Source organism: Oncorhynchus masou, chromosome 11 (genome assembly GCF_036934945.1).
Source record: "Oncorhynchus masou masou isolate Uvic2021 chromosome 11, UVic_Omas_1.1, whole genome shotgun sequence".
NCBI classification, from domain to species: Eukaryota; Metazoa; Chordata; class Actinopteri; order Salmoniformes; family Salmonidae; genus Oncorhynchus; species Oncorhynchus masou.
Window position 1 is genome coordinate 10,761,381 of NC_088222.1, and position 15,812 is coordinate 10,777,192.

Below are 15,812 nucleotides of genomic sequence, written 5' to 3' on the forward strand. Positions count from 1 at the left end.
CATGTGAGACAAAACCGCGACTCGTCAGTGAAGAGTACTTTTTTACCAGTATTGTGTAAGTGCTGTGCTTGTTGAATGTCCTTCCCTAAACGTTTTTACTGTGAAATAGCATTGTATCTGGTCAAACACCATTTTTTCCCAAAAGTTTACTAAGGATTGTTAACTGGCTGATTCATCAGCTATTTGAGCCAGTAAAGGGGGCTTTACTATTCTTAGGTAGCAGAATGTCTATAGCGTCTCTCCAATCCCGGGGGCACACTTTCTAGAAGTATTACATTGAAAATATGGCAAATGGGAGTGGCAATGTCATCCCCTACTATCCTCAGTAATTTTCCATCCAAGTTGTCAGACCCCGGTGGCTTGTCATTGCTGATAGACCACCTCTTCCACGCTCACTTTACGGAATTTAAAATTACAATGCGCATCTTTCATAACTAAGTCAGATATACTTGGATGTGCTGTGTCAGTGTTTGTTGCTGGCATGTAATGCTTAAGATTGCAAATCTTCCCAATGAAGTAGCTGGTAATATCAGTTGGTTTTGTGATGAATGAGCCATCTGATTCAATGGAGTTTGCCTTTCCCCCCCCAAAAAAAAATAATTTAAGGTGCTCCAAAGCCTATTACTATCATTCAGGTTTGTTTCAGATTGTGGTTTCTAATTTTTATTCAGTTTAGGCATATTTCTTAATTTGCAATATGTTTGCCAATCGGTTGTGCTGACTTTGCAGTTGGTGGTCTATAGCAGCTTCCCACCAGAATGGGTTTTAGGTGGGGCAGATGAACTTGTAGCCATATTACTTCAACAGTATTTAACATGAGATCTGTGGTTCTGAATTTAAAACAGCAACACCACCATTAGTATTTCAATATTTTCTGTAAATGTTATAAAAACTTGCATTGATGCCACTGTATCAAAAGGTATCATCTAAGTGAGTTTCAGAGATAGTCAGGATATGAATGTCATTTGTTACTAGATTTCAGTAACTTTGTTTCTTCAGTAACATATGTTAACGTGGGCTATTTTGGGCACTTTTCTTCTGGGATGTTTACTTGTTTTCATTGCTTTACTGGGAAGCTTCGCAGAAGTAGATATGTTCATGTTATTTATGTTAGTGAAGGGTGAGCTGCACACAGTGGACTTCCTACCAGGGCACACCGCCTTAGTGCTAACAGTGTACATTTGCTTCATTGGCACATGACTAATGCATACAATAGCTGTAGGATCAGCAGAGGCATTCAGGGTAGATCGAGGGACATACATTAGGTTACTTACATTGTGTCTACCAACGCCCCTGGTGTAATGTACATTTTCTGAAGCATTATGACAACTCCGTGTCACAATGGTAGGGATTAACTGAGCGGAGCTGGGCTGGGGGTCATTGATAAGTCTTTTTCTCAACGCAGCCTTATAATGCAGTGAAAGGATCCAGGGAAACCAAGTGATTTGGGTGGATCCCATCCTCCTTATAAAACGTGTTTCGTTTCAAAAAGGTATCGAAATTGTCAACAAAAAGTTACACCCATTGAGCTGCAAAATTCACATAACCAGTTGTGAAGAGAAAATAAAAATCCTGCTAAAGTGTTCCATGACACGATTCAGAGAGGGCACAGGGCCAGATATGATGGTTCTTATATTGGTGTCGAGCAGAGAGTCAATCATGTCTTTAAAAATCGAGTTTCAACTGTTCAGAGCTGCCCTTTATAATGTCATTAAAACCCACATGGACTACGATAGCATTGATGTCCATGTGCTGGTGTAGTACATTCGGGAGCAGCTTAGTAATGTCATTTACCCCAGCTCCGGGACAGGACATTTTTGCACCAAGAACGGTCACAAATCTCAGCTAGCGAGAAGGATGAGGAAATCTGCCTATTCCCACGCTTCGGAGAACCCTTTTTTGACAGGCAAGAGGCAGGATAACTTGAGCACGTTGCTCCCGACAGATGGAGAAGCCCCGATTGATCCAGAACGGGAACGGAAGGTTGCCGAGGTCGAAATCGTAGTAGTAGGCACCGCTACCACAGACACCCCCAGTGACAAAGGTGCAGGAAGATCAGGCTCCAGGATGGCCAAACTATTCATTGTTTGCTTATCAATGACACAATCTGCCATTTTCAAGTGGAAAGGGCTACTGCTAAGCTAAGCAAACATCTGTAGGTCTCGGAGTCCCCTGTTACATCAGCCACTTTCTCGGTAGGCGGCGTAGTCCTGTTTATGGGGTCAGGTTCCAATTGAGACAAATTACTTTAAAAACACGAAAAGCTGAAGAAAAAAACCAAAAACACACACCGTCGCAGAAACGTCACGTGAAAATGATCGAAATCAAGAGAAAACAAGTCAGAAATCAACAGGTGATAAACACAAGTTACACCACAGGAGAGCGGACAGACACATCAAGCCCATTTCAAGCAACATAAAGGAGGGGGGGGGGGCCCATGGAAGCTCCCAAGGAAGAGGGGGACAAAGCTTTAGAGGCGGTTTGGGAGGAAATACACCTTAATTAACTCATTGGGACAAAAGATAATGAAACAATAACTTGATTATGAGGATAGATAAAAGAAAATAACAAAAATAAGCAATTCCAAAGTAAAAAGGGAGGTTCTATAAAAATAGAAATAAATCACCCAAGTGTTTTTCAGATCATGCGGACCATAAGAGAAGCTGTGCAGCATTTGGAGGCTTGAGAAGCATGCAGCATTTGTGTTGCAACATGCAAGCCCACACAAGGTTTTTGTCCTGACCTGTGGCTCCTCAACGAGTCGGCTCTACTAGACGAGAGGCTCCTTCTTTGAGAGAATTACACAATTCTCAAGCTATAGGAGAGAGAGAAGACAGTTATGATGATGCGGTACTGTAGATATCTCTATGTGATGTGAAGAAGCCTGTCAGGATAGAAGGGATGGGAAGACTGTACAATACATCCACTGTCACCCCAGAACATGTAGAGTAATAAATACACCACACATAATAACAGACAGCACATGAAAAAAAACTATCCATAACACAATACACTGCCCAGGACTGCAGAGTAGTTTGATCATTAACTCAAAACACAGTAACAGACTGTACGACATTGAGAGGGTTCAGGGAAACATATAACACTTCTGTGAAATTACATGTTGGTTGCCTGTTGTGTACGTAGTGACTTTTCATTACTAAATATATAAATCATATAGCCTGGTCCCAGATCAGTTTGTGTTTGACATGACAGACTATAGGCATTGGAAAGACCGCACAAAACAGATCTGGAACCAAGCTAATAACCATACAAAATAAAGATTATCTTTGTATAGGATAGGACGAACAGAACACTACAGACTAGAAAGGACAGCCTTGGCCTGTCAGTTCTGAATCTTTACATTAGAGTAATAACATTATCCACCCTTACAAGAGTCCGAGGGGAAAATGTCAATCAGTGTGCATCTCTACCTACAACTCCCACCAGCTGTAGGCTTTGTGTGATTAGCAGCCAGGGGAAAGCTCTATTCAGAGCCTGAGAATATACTGAGAACCCTCTAACCCCATGACAGCATTTTAATGGCATGGTCTCTTATGGCTACCTAATTGGTTATGTAGGAGAACATATTATAATGCTTGAAGAACATAAAACAGTACTAAAATAATAAACAATTAAAAATAATATACATCTCCTGGGAAAGTTTGATGCTTTAACATATTACAGCCATTTGTTTTTCAGCTGTCAAATCACAGACGTGATATAAATATTTTCCCATGGCACAGCAATGTCAATTGCTTTACCATTTTGAAAACAAAGAATATTCTGAATGTGCTTCACAGAAAGTTTTACAATAGTTTGTTGAATGAAAAATGTATTCTCTGAAATCGGTGCAAACAAATAAATAATTCACACAACATCTTAAAATGTTTCTTTCTGGCTGCAATTGAAGCAGAATTAATAAAAAAGAGACGAAAGAACGTAGAACTCATTTCTGCAGACAGATGGTGAAACCTCCACTCACAACACTTTCCCTGTGTATGCTTCCCAATCCCCCATACGCAAAATTAAAGTACTTCAAAAGAGTGAATGCATTTCCCCCCTTCAAGAGAACAGGAGCTAAGCCCTCGCTGCACTCAACTCAAAATATATTATCAAAACCTGTCTCACAAAAAAAATATAAAAAAATATGGGCTCGCCAATTGATTTAACCTTTGATGGTTTAGATTTGAAAGCACAAAATGCTCAGGTGTAAACATGAAGCTAGACATGGCAACATTAGCTTACCCTCTTTGGACCGCACACTCTGAACACATTCATATATTTTAGCAAATGGATGTTAATCTCATGAATAGAAAAATATATAAAAAATGACAAGGATGGGGTGTCAGGGTTGCCTAGTGGTTAGAGCCTTGGAATAGTAGCCGGAAGGTTGCAAGTTCAAACCCCCAAGCTGACAAGGTACAAATCTGTCGTTCTGCGCCTGAACAGACAGTTAACCCACTGCTCCTAGGCCGTCATTGAAAATAAGAATTTGTTCTTAACTGATATGCCTAGTTAAATAAAGGTAGAATATATATATATTTTTTAAATCTAAATATTCTATACTGGTTAAATAAAAGGCTCAATGAAAAGAAATATGATGAGATGAAACTCAAAGAAGAGGGGTTTCCATTGTACTGCATGACCCTCAGCCCCTGGCAATGCAACCGAGATCATTATCCCATGATAAGATACAATCTTCCAGACAATTGAAATCAGGTCACAGAATTGAACCCAAACATTGAATTAATTAGCATTTGTTGGATGAGTTACATTGTTCTTTTGTTTTGTACAGTATCAAGTCATGCAGAGAATTGGGCACATAAAAACAATAGAATAAAATGTATATAATAAAAACATACCATTTTTATGGCTTTAAAAATTGAGTTGTATGTTCTTTGTCCTGTCCATTTCAAATAGCCTATATGGCACACAATGCATTGCAGAGAAGCTACTGGGGAATTCCTTTGCGATTCAAAGGCCTGTCAGTGTATATTCAAATAGCGTAGAGTACGCATGTGCCACGGAACTTTGACAATGTTTTTAAATCTAAACTCATGTCTCAGTTAAAACAATCATCACTTACACATTATCTTGGTTTCAAGAGCGTCATTTCGGCTATTTACACCAATAATTTGAATATCCATCCATCCTTCCTTCGTGCCGAGCCGGTGGCCTTAGCAAACAGTCACAACAAAGACAGCAACACCCCAAATAAGGTATGGCCCTGTACTGTGTCCCACTCCCTCACCCCCATGATCACATCATTGATAGTTTGTGAGGAGATGACATGGCACCAAATTGATGAGCTATAGGTTAGGGGTCACAGCCCCCTCTACATACTGAGGAAACAAGCTTCACTTGACTCCCGCAAAACGTGGCACCGGCTCCAGACATCTCAATTGAGCGTTGACTGACCAGTGCCACGGACCCATAGACCCCTGCCCCACCCTGGTGTCACGGAGGAAGTCAGGGTGTCACAGGGTCCACATCTCTAATTGATGAGTGATGCTGAATAAGAGGCGCCATTTCACTTTTAACAAATGACCTACTTCACAACAAACGTATGGCAAACAGACTGATAGAAATCACTGGGCCGTGACACCTGATTTCAAGTCGAACGCTCCTTATAGGACACATCCCTGCACTCTATACTCCTCTGTAAACTGGTCCTCTCTGTATACCCGTCGCAAGACCCACTGGTTGATGCGTATTTATAAAAATCTTAGGCCTCACTCCCCATCTGAGATATCCATATTTCCATGCCTAACAATTGTATTTATTGACATTTATAATGAGTATTTCTGTAAAATGATGTGGCTCTGCAATATCACCGGATGTTTTTGGATCTAGTGAATGTAACACGCCAATGTATATAAATATGAACTTTATCAAACAAAACATACATGTATTATGTAACATGAAGTCCTATGAGTTTCATCTGATGAAGATCAAAGGTTAGTGATTCATTTTATCTCTGTGTGCTTTTTGTGACTCCTCTCTTTGGCTGGAAAAATTGCTGAATTTCTGTGAGTTGGTGGTGGCCATACACAATCGCTTGTGGTGCTTTCGCTGTAAAGCCTATTTGAAATCGGACACGGTGGTGAGATTAACAAAATTACCTTTAAAACGGTATAAGGTAGATGTGTGTTTGAGGAATTTTAAATTATGAGATTTCCCGTGCACTTTCACTGGCTGTTGTCATATCCCGTTAATGGGATTGCAGCCCTATTAACTGACTTGCCTAGTTAAATAAAAGGTTAAATAAATAGGGACGTAAAGTTCAGATCTTCTGTAGGTAGTCTGATGGATATATATTCTGCAGATATAGTCAGTCTATGCCTTGATGAATCTCTGAGCCTGCCCTATAAGAGAGAGGAAGCAGGTGGAACACATGGGCATATTAACTACTAGTCACACTCAGACAAACCACGAAGCATCTCAGACAGCAGCAGGCTGGTGCCCAACTCCTGAGCCTTGGCTTCTTTCTCTATATCTGACTTTCCCCTGACACTGATATGAATACACTTCACACGCATGGTGGACCAGCTGAGACCGACTGGGGAACGCCACACATACCCTGGCCATGTGGCCTTTCCAGTAAAGATATCACCAATACCCCCACCCCGGCCTGCTCCACATTCTCATCTGTGCTCTCATGCTTAAGGTTCAGTCCCAAATGGCACCCTATTCCCTACTACTTTTGACCATGGCCATTTGGGACACATATGGGACACATCCTACCAACATCCACACAGCCCTGTCAATATGCTGAAGAGTGGGGGAGGTGAGAAAGAGAAAAGAGGGGCGGGTACAAGCCACGGAAAGAGAATGAGGGTTGACAGAGAAGAGGAAGGGGGGGGATGGGGAGAGAGAGAGGCTGTGGGTGAGTTGGCGTCCTCATCGGTTTGCTCCGAGCAGAACTCAGCTAGGCGAAGCAAAAGGGCATTCTCCCTAAAGGACTTTGGCTGAAAAACGAGTAAAAAACAACAACAATATTACTGTTTGTCCTTAGAGCCACTATAGCAACATAGCCAGTAACACTTCCTCAAAATAGTCTGAATTAATCTATGGTAAATCAAGAAATCTGTTATTCATTGCTATTTTTGCAGAGGTCTTAGTTGCGCACTGTAGCTAAGATGTTTGGTGCAGTACTTCAAGTGAAAAAAGTGCATGAACCAATGCTAATACTAATGCACTGGGGCGGCAGGGTGGTTAGAGCGTTGGACTAGTAACCGGAAGGTTGCAAGTTCAAACCCCCGAGCTGACAAGGTACAAATCTGTCGTTCTGCCCCTGAACAGGCAGTTAAACCCACTGTTCCTAGGCCGTCATTGTAAATAAGAATTTCTTCTTAACTGACTTGCCTAATTAAATAAAGGTAGAATAAAAAATACAACTGCAGACAGTAGGACCTAGCTGCTCTCCTCTCTCATTGAATGACATCAAACACTTAATTGAAGAAACCTGTTCATATTCTCAACCAACAAAATGGGGCACAGACTTCAGCTACAGCTGAAAACACCCTTTCCAAACACCAAAACAAACACAAAAGTCGTAATATATGTACAGTTGAAGTTGGAAGTTTACATACACTTTGGTTGAAGTCTTTAAAACTCATTTTTCAAACTGCAAAAATTTCGTGTTAAAATATAGGTTTTGGCAAATCGGTTAGGACATCTACTTTGTGGGTGACACGTAATTTTTCCAACAATTGTTTACAGAGATGATTTCACTTGTAATTCACTACCACAATGCCAGTGGGTCAGAAATGTACATAAACTAAGTTGACTGTGCCTTTAAACAGCTTGAAAAATTCCAGAAAATGATGTCATGCTTTAAAAGCTTCTGATAGGCTAATTGACATCATTTGAGTCAATTGGTGGTCTACCTGTGGAAGCATTTCAAGGCCTACCTTCAAATTCATTGCCCCTTTGCTTGACATCATGGGAAAAATCTAAAGAAATCAGCCAAGACCTCCGAATAAATTGTAGACCTCCACAAGCCTATTTTGACTCGCTGTGAGCATTGGCTCAGGAAGTCCAACAGCCACAAAACCAGCACCCACTTCTTAGACGGGGGGCTGGTTTTGTGCTGTTGGACTTCCTGAGCCAAAGCTCACAGCGAGTCAAAAATAGGTCCCCATGTGTCAGATATACGCAATAACACAGGCTCTCCTCAGGGATGTGTTTTGTCCCCACTTCTGTACATCTTGTACACTAATAGTTGTACTAGTTCCCATACTGGACAGACACCTCGTTAAGTTTGCTGTTGACACTGCCTTGATCAGCCTGTTGCATGATGACGAGGAACATGGCCCGGTCCTAGATGACTTTGTAGAGTGGTGTGAGGAGTCACACTTGGTCCTCAATACCAACAAGACCAAAGAGATGTGTGTAGACTTAAGGAAGCGTACAACACCTACCTCTGCAACATCTATCAGAGGCCAGAATATAGAAATTGTAGAGGAATACAAATATCTGGGTGTCCTTTTGGACAATAAGCTTCAGTGGAGTAAATGTACAGACCTGATCTACAAAAGAGCCAACAGAGACTGTACTTTCTAAAAAAGTTGGGTTCTTTTAATATAGACTGTACTATATTGACTCTGTTTTACAAATCCTTTATTGAGAGTATTTTAACTTTTTGTATTGTTTGTTGGTTTGGAAATGCCACTGTCAGCCAGAGAAACATGCTGAGAAGGATTATTACCACAGCAAGCAAGGTACTTGGAGTCAAACAGACAGGCCCTGGATGAGATCTTTAAGGTCAGGGCCCTCCGTAAGGCTCACAAAATCATTTTAGACCCAAGCCACCCCCTGTACCTGGACTTTGAATTACTCCCCTCTGGGCACAGGTATAGGGCACCCCTCAGCAGGAAAAACAGAAAGAGACAATCATTTGTGCCAGGTGTGATATCCCTCCTAAATAGCTTGGGTGAATGTTCCCATTGACCCCGTAAGGCCAGCAGGCTAGTCTTTTTTTCTGAAAAAAAAAAAAGTTGTATTTCTTACTATTTTTATTGGTGCGTAACTGTTATGAAAGCTGTTTTGTCAATCTTGTTTTGTATTTCAACGCCACTTTAAATGTGTACATGACACTACAACAAATTCTCCCCATGGGGACAATAAAGTCAGTAAGTCTGGTTCATCCTTGGGAGCAATTTCCAAACACCTGAAGGCACCACATTCCTCTGTACAAACAATAGTATGCAAGCATAAACACCATGGGACCACACAGCTGTCATACCGTTCCTAGAGATGAACGTACTTTGGTGCGAAAAGTGAAAATCAATCCCAGAACAACAGCAAAGGACCTTGTGAAGAAGCTGGAGGAAACAGGTACAAAAGTATCTATCAGTAAAACGAGTCCTATATCGACAACCTGAAAGGCCGCTCAGCAAGGACGAAGACACTGCTACAAAACCACCATAAAAAAGCCGGATTACGGTTTGCAACTGCACATGAGGACAAAGATCGTACTTTTTGGAGAAAATGTCCTCTGGTCTGATGAAACAAAAATAGAACTGTTTGGCCATAATGACCATTGTTATGCTAGGAGGAAGGCTTAAGGACAACAAAGTCAAGGTATTGGAGTGGCCATCACAAAGCCCTGACCTCAATCTGATAGAACATTTGTGGGCTGAACTGAAAAAGCATGTGCGAGCATGGAGGCCTACAAACCTGACTCAGCTCTGTCAGGAGGAAATGGGACAAAATTCACCCAACTTATTGTGGGAAGCTTGTGGAAGGCTACCCGAAACGTTTGACCCAAGTTAAACAATTTAAAGGCAATGCTACCAAATACTAATTGAGTATGTAAACTTCTGACCCACTGGGAATATGATGAAAGAAATAAAATACTACTATTATTCTGACATTTCACATTCTTAAAATAAAGTAGTGATCTTAACTGACCTAAGACAGGGACTTATTACTAGGGTTAAATGTCAGGAATTGTGAAAAACTGAGTTTAAATGTATTTGGCTCAGGTGTATGTAAACTTCCGACTTCAAATGTACGAACTGTTGTTGTTGGACGCAATGCGGAACATATCCCAATCCACGTGATCGAAGCAGTCTTGAAGCGTGGACTGCTTCGATCACGTGGATTGGGATATGTTCTGCATTGCGTCCAACAACAACAGATGAATACGCTGATTCGGTGAGTGAGTTCATTAGAAAGTGCATTGATGATGTCGTTCCCATAGCAACGATTAAAACATTCCCAAACCAGAAACCGTTGATTGATGGCAGTATTCGCGTGAAACTGAAAGCGCAAACGGCAGTCAAAATTCTTGGTGTGTCTGAGGCTTTAAAGAGCATACCGACTGAGTTCCCACTCTCCTCCCATCAGATGCCTCTGCTCTTGGCAGCTTCGAAGAGCTGGATAACCTTGCTCACAGAGATTGAAAAGGCTTTGTCCCAATCTAATACAGACTAGTTTAGGAGTTCAACTTTGGATCAGCAGATGTTTTTTATCTGACCGTTTGGTGATTAGGCCTTGCCGGGTAGAGGACTGGTCCATCAGGTTTTAAATATGTGTACTCGCATGCAACTAGCTAGTCCTTGCTGTGTAAACTACATTTGGAGTAATCTACGTAAGCGTTTCTGTCCTAGATTCTGTCCCCATCGGTGCAATGCAGCCAACCAACACTTGAGTAAAACTATTTCTTTATACAGAACAAAACAAAATTACTGGGTGAAATCCCACTGCTCACAATCAGCAAAGAGGTGTACCCAGAGGACTATTGGTTTCTGATCTGCACTGTGCACTGGGGTGGAATACAAAGGTTTGGGTTTCAACAGAAATAATCCCTGTCTACAAGTATTGAAACCCAAATCTGGCTTTAGAAACACCACAACAGAGGGAATGGTGCATAACAGCAAGGCTTTATTTACAATCTGGGAATACTTGAAGCAGATCGTTAAAAAAAAAACAGCTTCCACAACCAGTTTAAGATATGACTAATCTCTCGACTAACAATGTGCACATGGAATTTTTCCAAATGGGGTAGGTTGTTTACTTGGAACTCAAGGTTATTCTAATGCTGTGGTAGAGTCATATTTATACAAGACTCACATTTTATTAGAACAAAAAAATGACTGTCATGCTGGAAATAATAGAATTTAGTTTCATTAAGACAAACTAATCAAGACGTTCCATCTTCCTACAGAGGCCTCTAGCTACTGGGCTGTTAATAGTTGGGGGAGTTGCCGTCCATCAGATTGCACATATTTACTGGGATGTCAGCTGATGTAATTGTTTGCTGCTGGAAAGCATGCCAGATAAAAATGAGATGGGTGTTCAGCAGCAACAGCGCTGATCAGAGCTGCATGAATCTTAAGTAGTCCCATGTTGAGGGGGTCTTTGTTCCCAGACCACTGACGGGGGACACTCTCCCACTTTTCTTTTCCCTTCCTTTTGGCAGGAACATTTATCATTCTTCCAAACGAACAATTGTGCTACAACACTGACCAGCACAGGCAGAACAATGAACTACTAAATCTGGGGCCTCCGTCACCCCTAACGCTGGTTGCTAAGAAACCTTTGATCTGCCGGACAGCTTGTCAACAAGCTCATCACTTACTTACTGAACTCAAAACTAAAGTTGTCATTCTGCACACATGTAGAAATACAGGCAGACGTAAATTGTTATACAAAAACAGGCTGGTAAAGGCTTAGTTTAAAAAAAGGATCTGCCTCAGTACCAAAATGATCTGTTGGTTTTCAGCAATATTTTTATTCAAACTTTCAAAATTAAACTGTGTGCTGTAAGCCTACCACTGATGCAGAGGAATGTTATCAATCTAGGGCCTGTGGATGAAACCAGTCCAACTCTACATACCCTAGCCTTGAAGGGGTTAACTTCTTTCTGTCGGGGTGCTGCGTGAGTGTGTGTGTGTGCTGATCACAGCTGTAACCATTGAGAACAGCATCGCTGACTCTGTGCACACTGCATGGCTCCAGTAAAGTAAAACTTACCGCACTATTTACCTGTATCGCATCAATGCAGGCAATTTATCTCAATCTGGATTTTTGACAGTGGTGCCAACAGACCCGGTCGAGCTGTTTCTAGCTCCAATCCAACTTTGCAGTATTTGGCTTTTTTTGGTTGCAATTTCTTAAATAATTTAAAATCAGAACGTATCTAGTATTATTACCTACAGGCAAAAATAACTTTTGGACACTAAATTGGCGGTCACCCACCAGAAATTCAACTGGGAGGCAGTTGTAGATGTGGGCAGAGGGTCCCTGGTTCGAGCTCAGTCAGGGGCGAGGAGAGAGACCGAAGCTATACTGTTACATATAGGCAGAAACTAAGCAGGAAGCGCCCATGGTAAAAACAGTTCAATGTTGTTCTGACCAATCAGAATTGATTACAACTTATCCAAACCCAAAACCCGTGGGTAGATGGTTGCATTCACGTAAAACTGAAAGCATAAACCGCCGCATTTAACCACGGCTAAATGACTGGGAACATGGAAGTGTACAAACAGACCAGCTATGACCTCCGTAATGCAATCAGAGGAAAAACGATAGTACAAAGACGAAGTGGAGCCGCAATTAATTTGCTCAGACACGACACATATGTGGCAGGGACTACAGACAATAACGGATTATAAAAGGGAGAGCCAGCCATGTCGGACACTGACGTGAGTAAACCCTTGCAAGGCTACCAGCCCAGATGGCGTCCTCAGAGCATGTGCAGGCTCGCTGGCTGTTCACGGACATACAGTTGAAGTCGGAAGTTTACATAAACTAGTTTTAATGACTCCAACCTAAGTGTTTCAACCACTCCACAAATTTCTTGTTAACAAACTATAGTTTTGGCAAGTCGGTTAGGACATCTACTTTGTGCATGACAAGTAATTATTCCAACAATTGTTTACAGACAGATTATTTCGCTGTATCACAATTCCAGTGGGTCAGAAGTTTACATACACTAAGTTGACAGCTTGGAAAATTCCAGAAAATTATGTCATGGCTTTAGAAGCTTCTAATTGACATAATTTGAGTCAGTTGGGGGTGTACCTGTGGATGTATTTCAAGGCCGACCTTCACACCCAGCGCCCCTTTGCTTGACATCATGGGAAAATCAAAAGAAATCAGATAAGAATGAAAATAAACAAAAATTGTATACCTCCACAAGTCTGGTTCATCCTTGGGTGCAATTTCCAGACGCCTAAAGGACCACGTTCATCTGTACAAACAGTATGCAAGTACAAACACCATGGGACCACGCAGCCGTCATACTGCTCAGGAAGGAGATGCGTTCTGTCTCCTAGAGATGAACGTACTTTGATGCAAAAAGTGCAAATCAATCCCAGAACAACAGCAAAGGACCTTGTGAAGATGCTGGAGGAAACAGGTACAAAAGTATCTATATCCACAGTAAAACGAGTCCTATATCAACATAACCTGAAAGGCCGCTCAGCAAGGAAGAATCCACTGCTCCACCATAAAAATGCCAGACTACGGTTTGCAACTGCACATGGGGACAAAGATCGTACTTTCTGGAGAAATGTCCTCCGGTCTGATGAAACAAAAATAGAACTGTTTGGCCATAATTACCATTGATATTTTTGGAGGAAAAAGGGGGAGGCTTGCAAGCCAAAGAACACCATCCCAACCGTGAACCACTGGGGTGGCAGCATCATGTTGTGGGGGTGCTTTGCTACAGGAGGGAATGGTGCCATTCACAAAATAGATAGCATCATGAGGAAGGAAAATTATGTGGATATGTTGAAACAACATCAAGACAGTCAGGAAGTTAAAGCTTGGTTGCAAATTGGTCTTCCAAATGGACAATGACCCCAAGTATACTTCCAAAGTTGTGGAAAATGGCTTAACCTCTGTGCACCGAACCCGGTAGCGGGATGAAATTCGACAACATACGGTGATCGCTACATAAATAGTCATATTAAACATTCATGAAAATACAAGTGTCTCACGTTTCGAAAGCCTAGAATTTTGCTAATCCAACTGCGTTGTCAGATTTAAAAAAGGATTTACTGCGAAAGAATACAATGCGATTATCTGAGGATAGAGCCCCATAAAAAAAAAACTATTTCAACCAGCACAGGCGTAAAAAAAAAAAATCACAAACTGCAATAAAATAAATTGTTTCCCTTTGACAATCTTCCTCTGTTTGCAATCCCAATGCTCATTGTTACACAATGAATGGTCTTTTGTTTGATAAAATCTATTTTTATAGCCTAACACGAAACATTTTGTGAACCGCTTGTGTCGTGAATTCCATCTCATTCCATTTGACGACGACACATTCGAGGTAAATACACACACAAAAAGTGACTTTCCAGTCATGTTTGGTTTCACTGCAATCAACTGGTTTGTTTGGAACACAACCAAACATGGGTCATTTCACGGGACTGAAAGAAACCGATTTGAAGACAACAAGTAATGACATCACTGTGCACCAATGATTTGCCCGCTGTTTCGTTGATTGACTGTATTTTAATCCAATGACCACTGATCGTCTTGAAATCTAGCTGGGTAGATAGCCAATGAGCTGAGGTAAACGGCAATATGTAATGTTTATGTGTTGGAAGACCAACCCATGTAGTAAACTCCAGCGTAAAGAGGTTCTTTCGCCAATTTTTTTTTGACGATTCATATCGGAAGGAGCCACGCATGTTGCGCACAGCATTGTTTTGGTAACGCGCATATTCAGCTGTTTATATATCAATCAGTATGGCGACTAAGTCAGGAAAAGCTAAATCTAAGTCTAGATATACAGATGTACACACAATTTTAGAAGAAATTGATCGAGGACGATTCATTTAGGAATTCCCAAATGGAGGAATATTTTTTGAACGGAGAGAAACAATGAATATGCGCAGTACATAATGAATATGCGCAGTACTTGTGCAAAGTTTCAGAATGATAACTTCCAAAATGAGTGTGCTACATGACATTTATCATGAAGTCACCCAGGTGTCCCACACAAGTAGCCCAAGCTACAGCTTGTTTGGCCAGTTGTGTCAAGTCACTCCGGGTCACACTGACTGTGTGCAGAAACTTGACATCACAACTTTTTCCCTCTGATCTTTGTCGATAATTAAATTCAGGGCAGAAATGTTGTTGAGAGCAGTAACAACAATTTTGCGATTCTCCATGGCCTCAAATCAAAATGTATTTCTCACACTCTCCGAATACAACAGGCGTGGTAGACTTTCCCGTGAAATGCTTACTTTCCAGCCCTTAACTCTATTTCTTGAAGTGCATTGTTGGTTAAGAAAATATTTACTATATAAAGTTAATAACTAGGCTATATACAGGGGGTACCGGTACCAAATCAATGAGCAGGGTACAGGTTAGTCTAGATAATAAACCACGAGTAGCAACAGTGTAAAAACTAGGGGGGTCAATTGAAATAGTCCAGTGGCCATTTGATTAATTGTTCAGCAGTCTTATGGCTTGGGGGTAGAAGAGTTTCAGAAGCCTTTTGGACCTACACTTGGCGCTCCGGTACCACTTGCAGTGCGGTAGCAGAGAGAGCAGTCTGACTGGAGTCTTTGACCATGTTTTGGACTTCCTCTGACACCACCTTGTATATAGGTCCTGGATGTCAGGAAGCTTGGCCCCAGTGATGTACTTACGTTGTATCTTTCAAAAAAGGTTGCAATAGCAAGGATCATCTACACATACTGAGCAGCTCATGTTATAGACAGAAGCGTGCTATATGGCAGACCAAGTCTCTCAGCATATCCAGCCCATCCATTATCTCACCTAAACATGCCTAGCAGGAAGGTTCCTGACATTTTCCATACCTAAACCAATCAGAAACTTGA

At 41.4% G+C, this 15,812-nt stretch overlaps 1 protein-coding gene across 6 annotated transcripts in view; it reads right to left on the minus strand.

Moving 5' to 3' along the window:
• Nucleotides 1–15,812, minus strand: part of sema4d (sema domain, immunoglobulin domain (Ig), transmembrane domain (TM) and short cytoplasmic domain, (semaphorin) 4D) — a 75,835-nt gene that overhangs the window by 39,320 nt on the left and 20,703 nt on the right. Inside the window, exon 3 of one of the 6 annotated variants that reach the window (XM_064977371.1) lies at nt 2,744–2,815. The exons of the other annotated variants lie outside the window; for them this stretch is intronic. The gene's annotated coding sequence lies outside the window, so the exon portion shown is untranslated. The remainder of the gene's footprint in view (nt 1–2,743; nt 2,816–15,812) is intronic. 6 annotated transcript variants of the gene reach the window in all.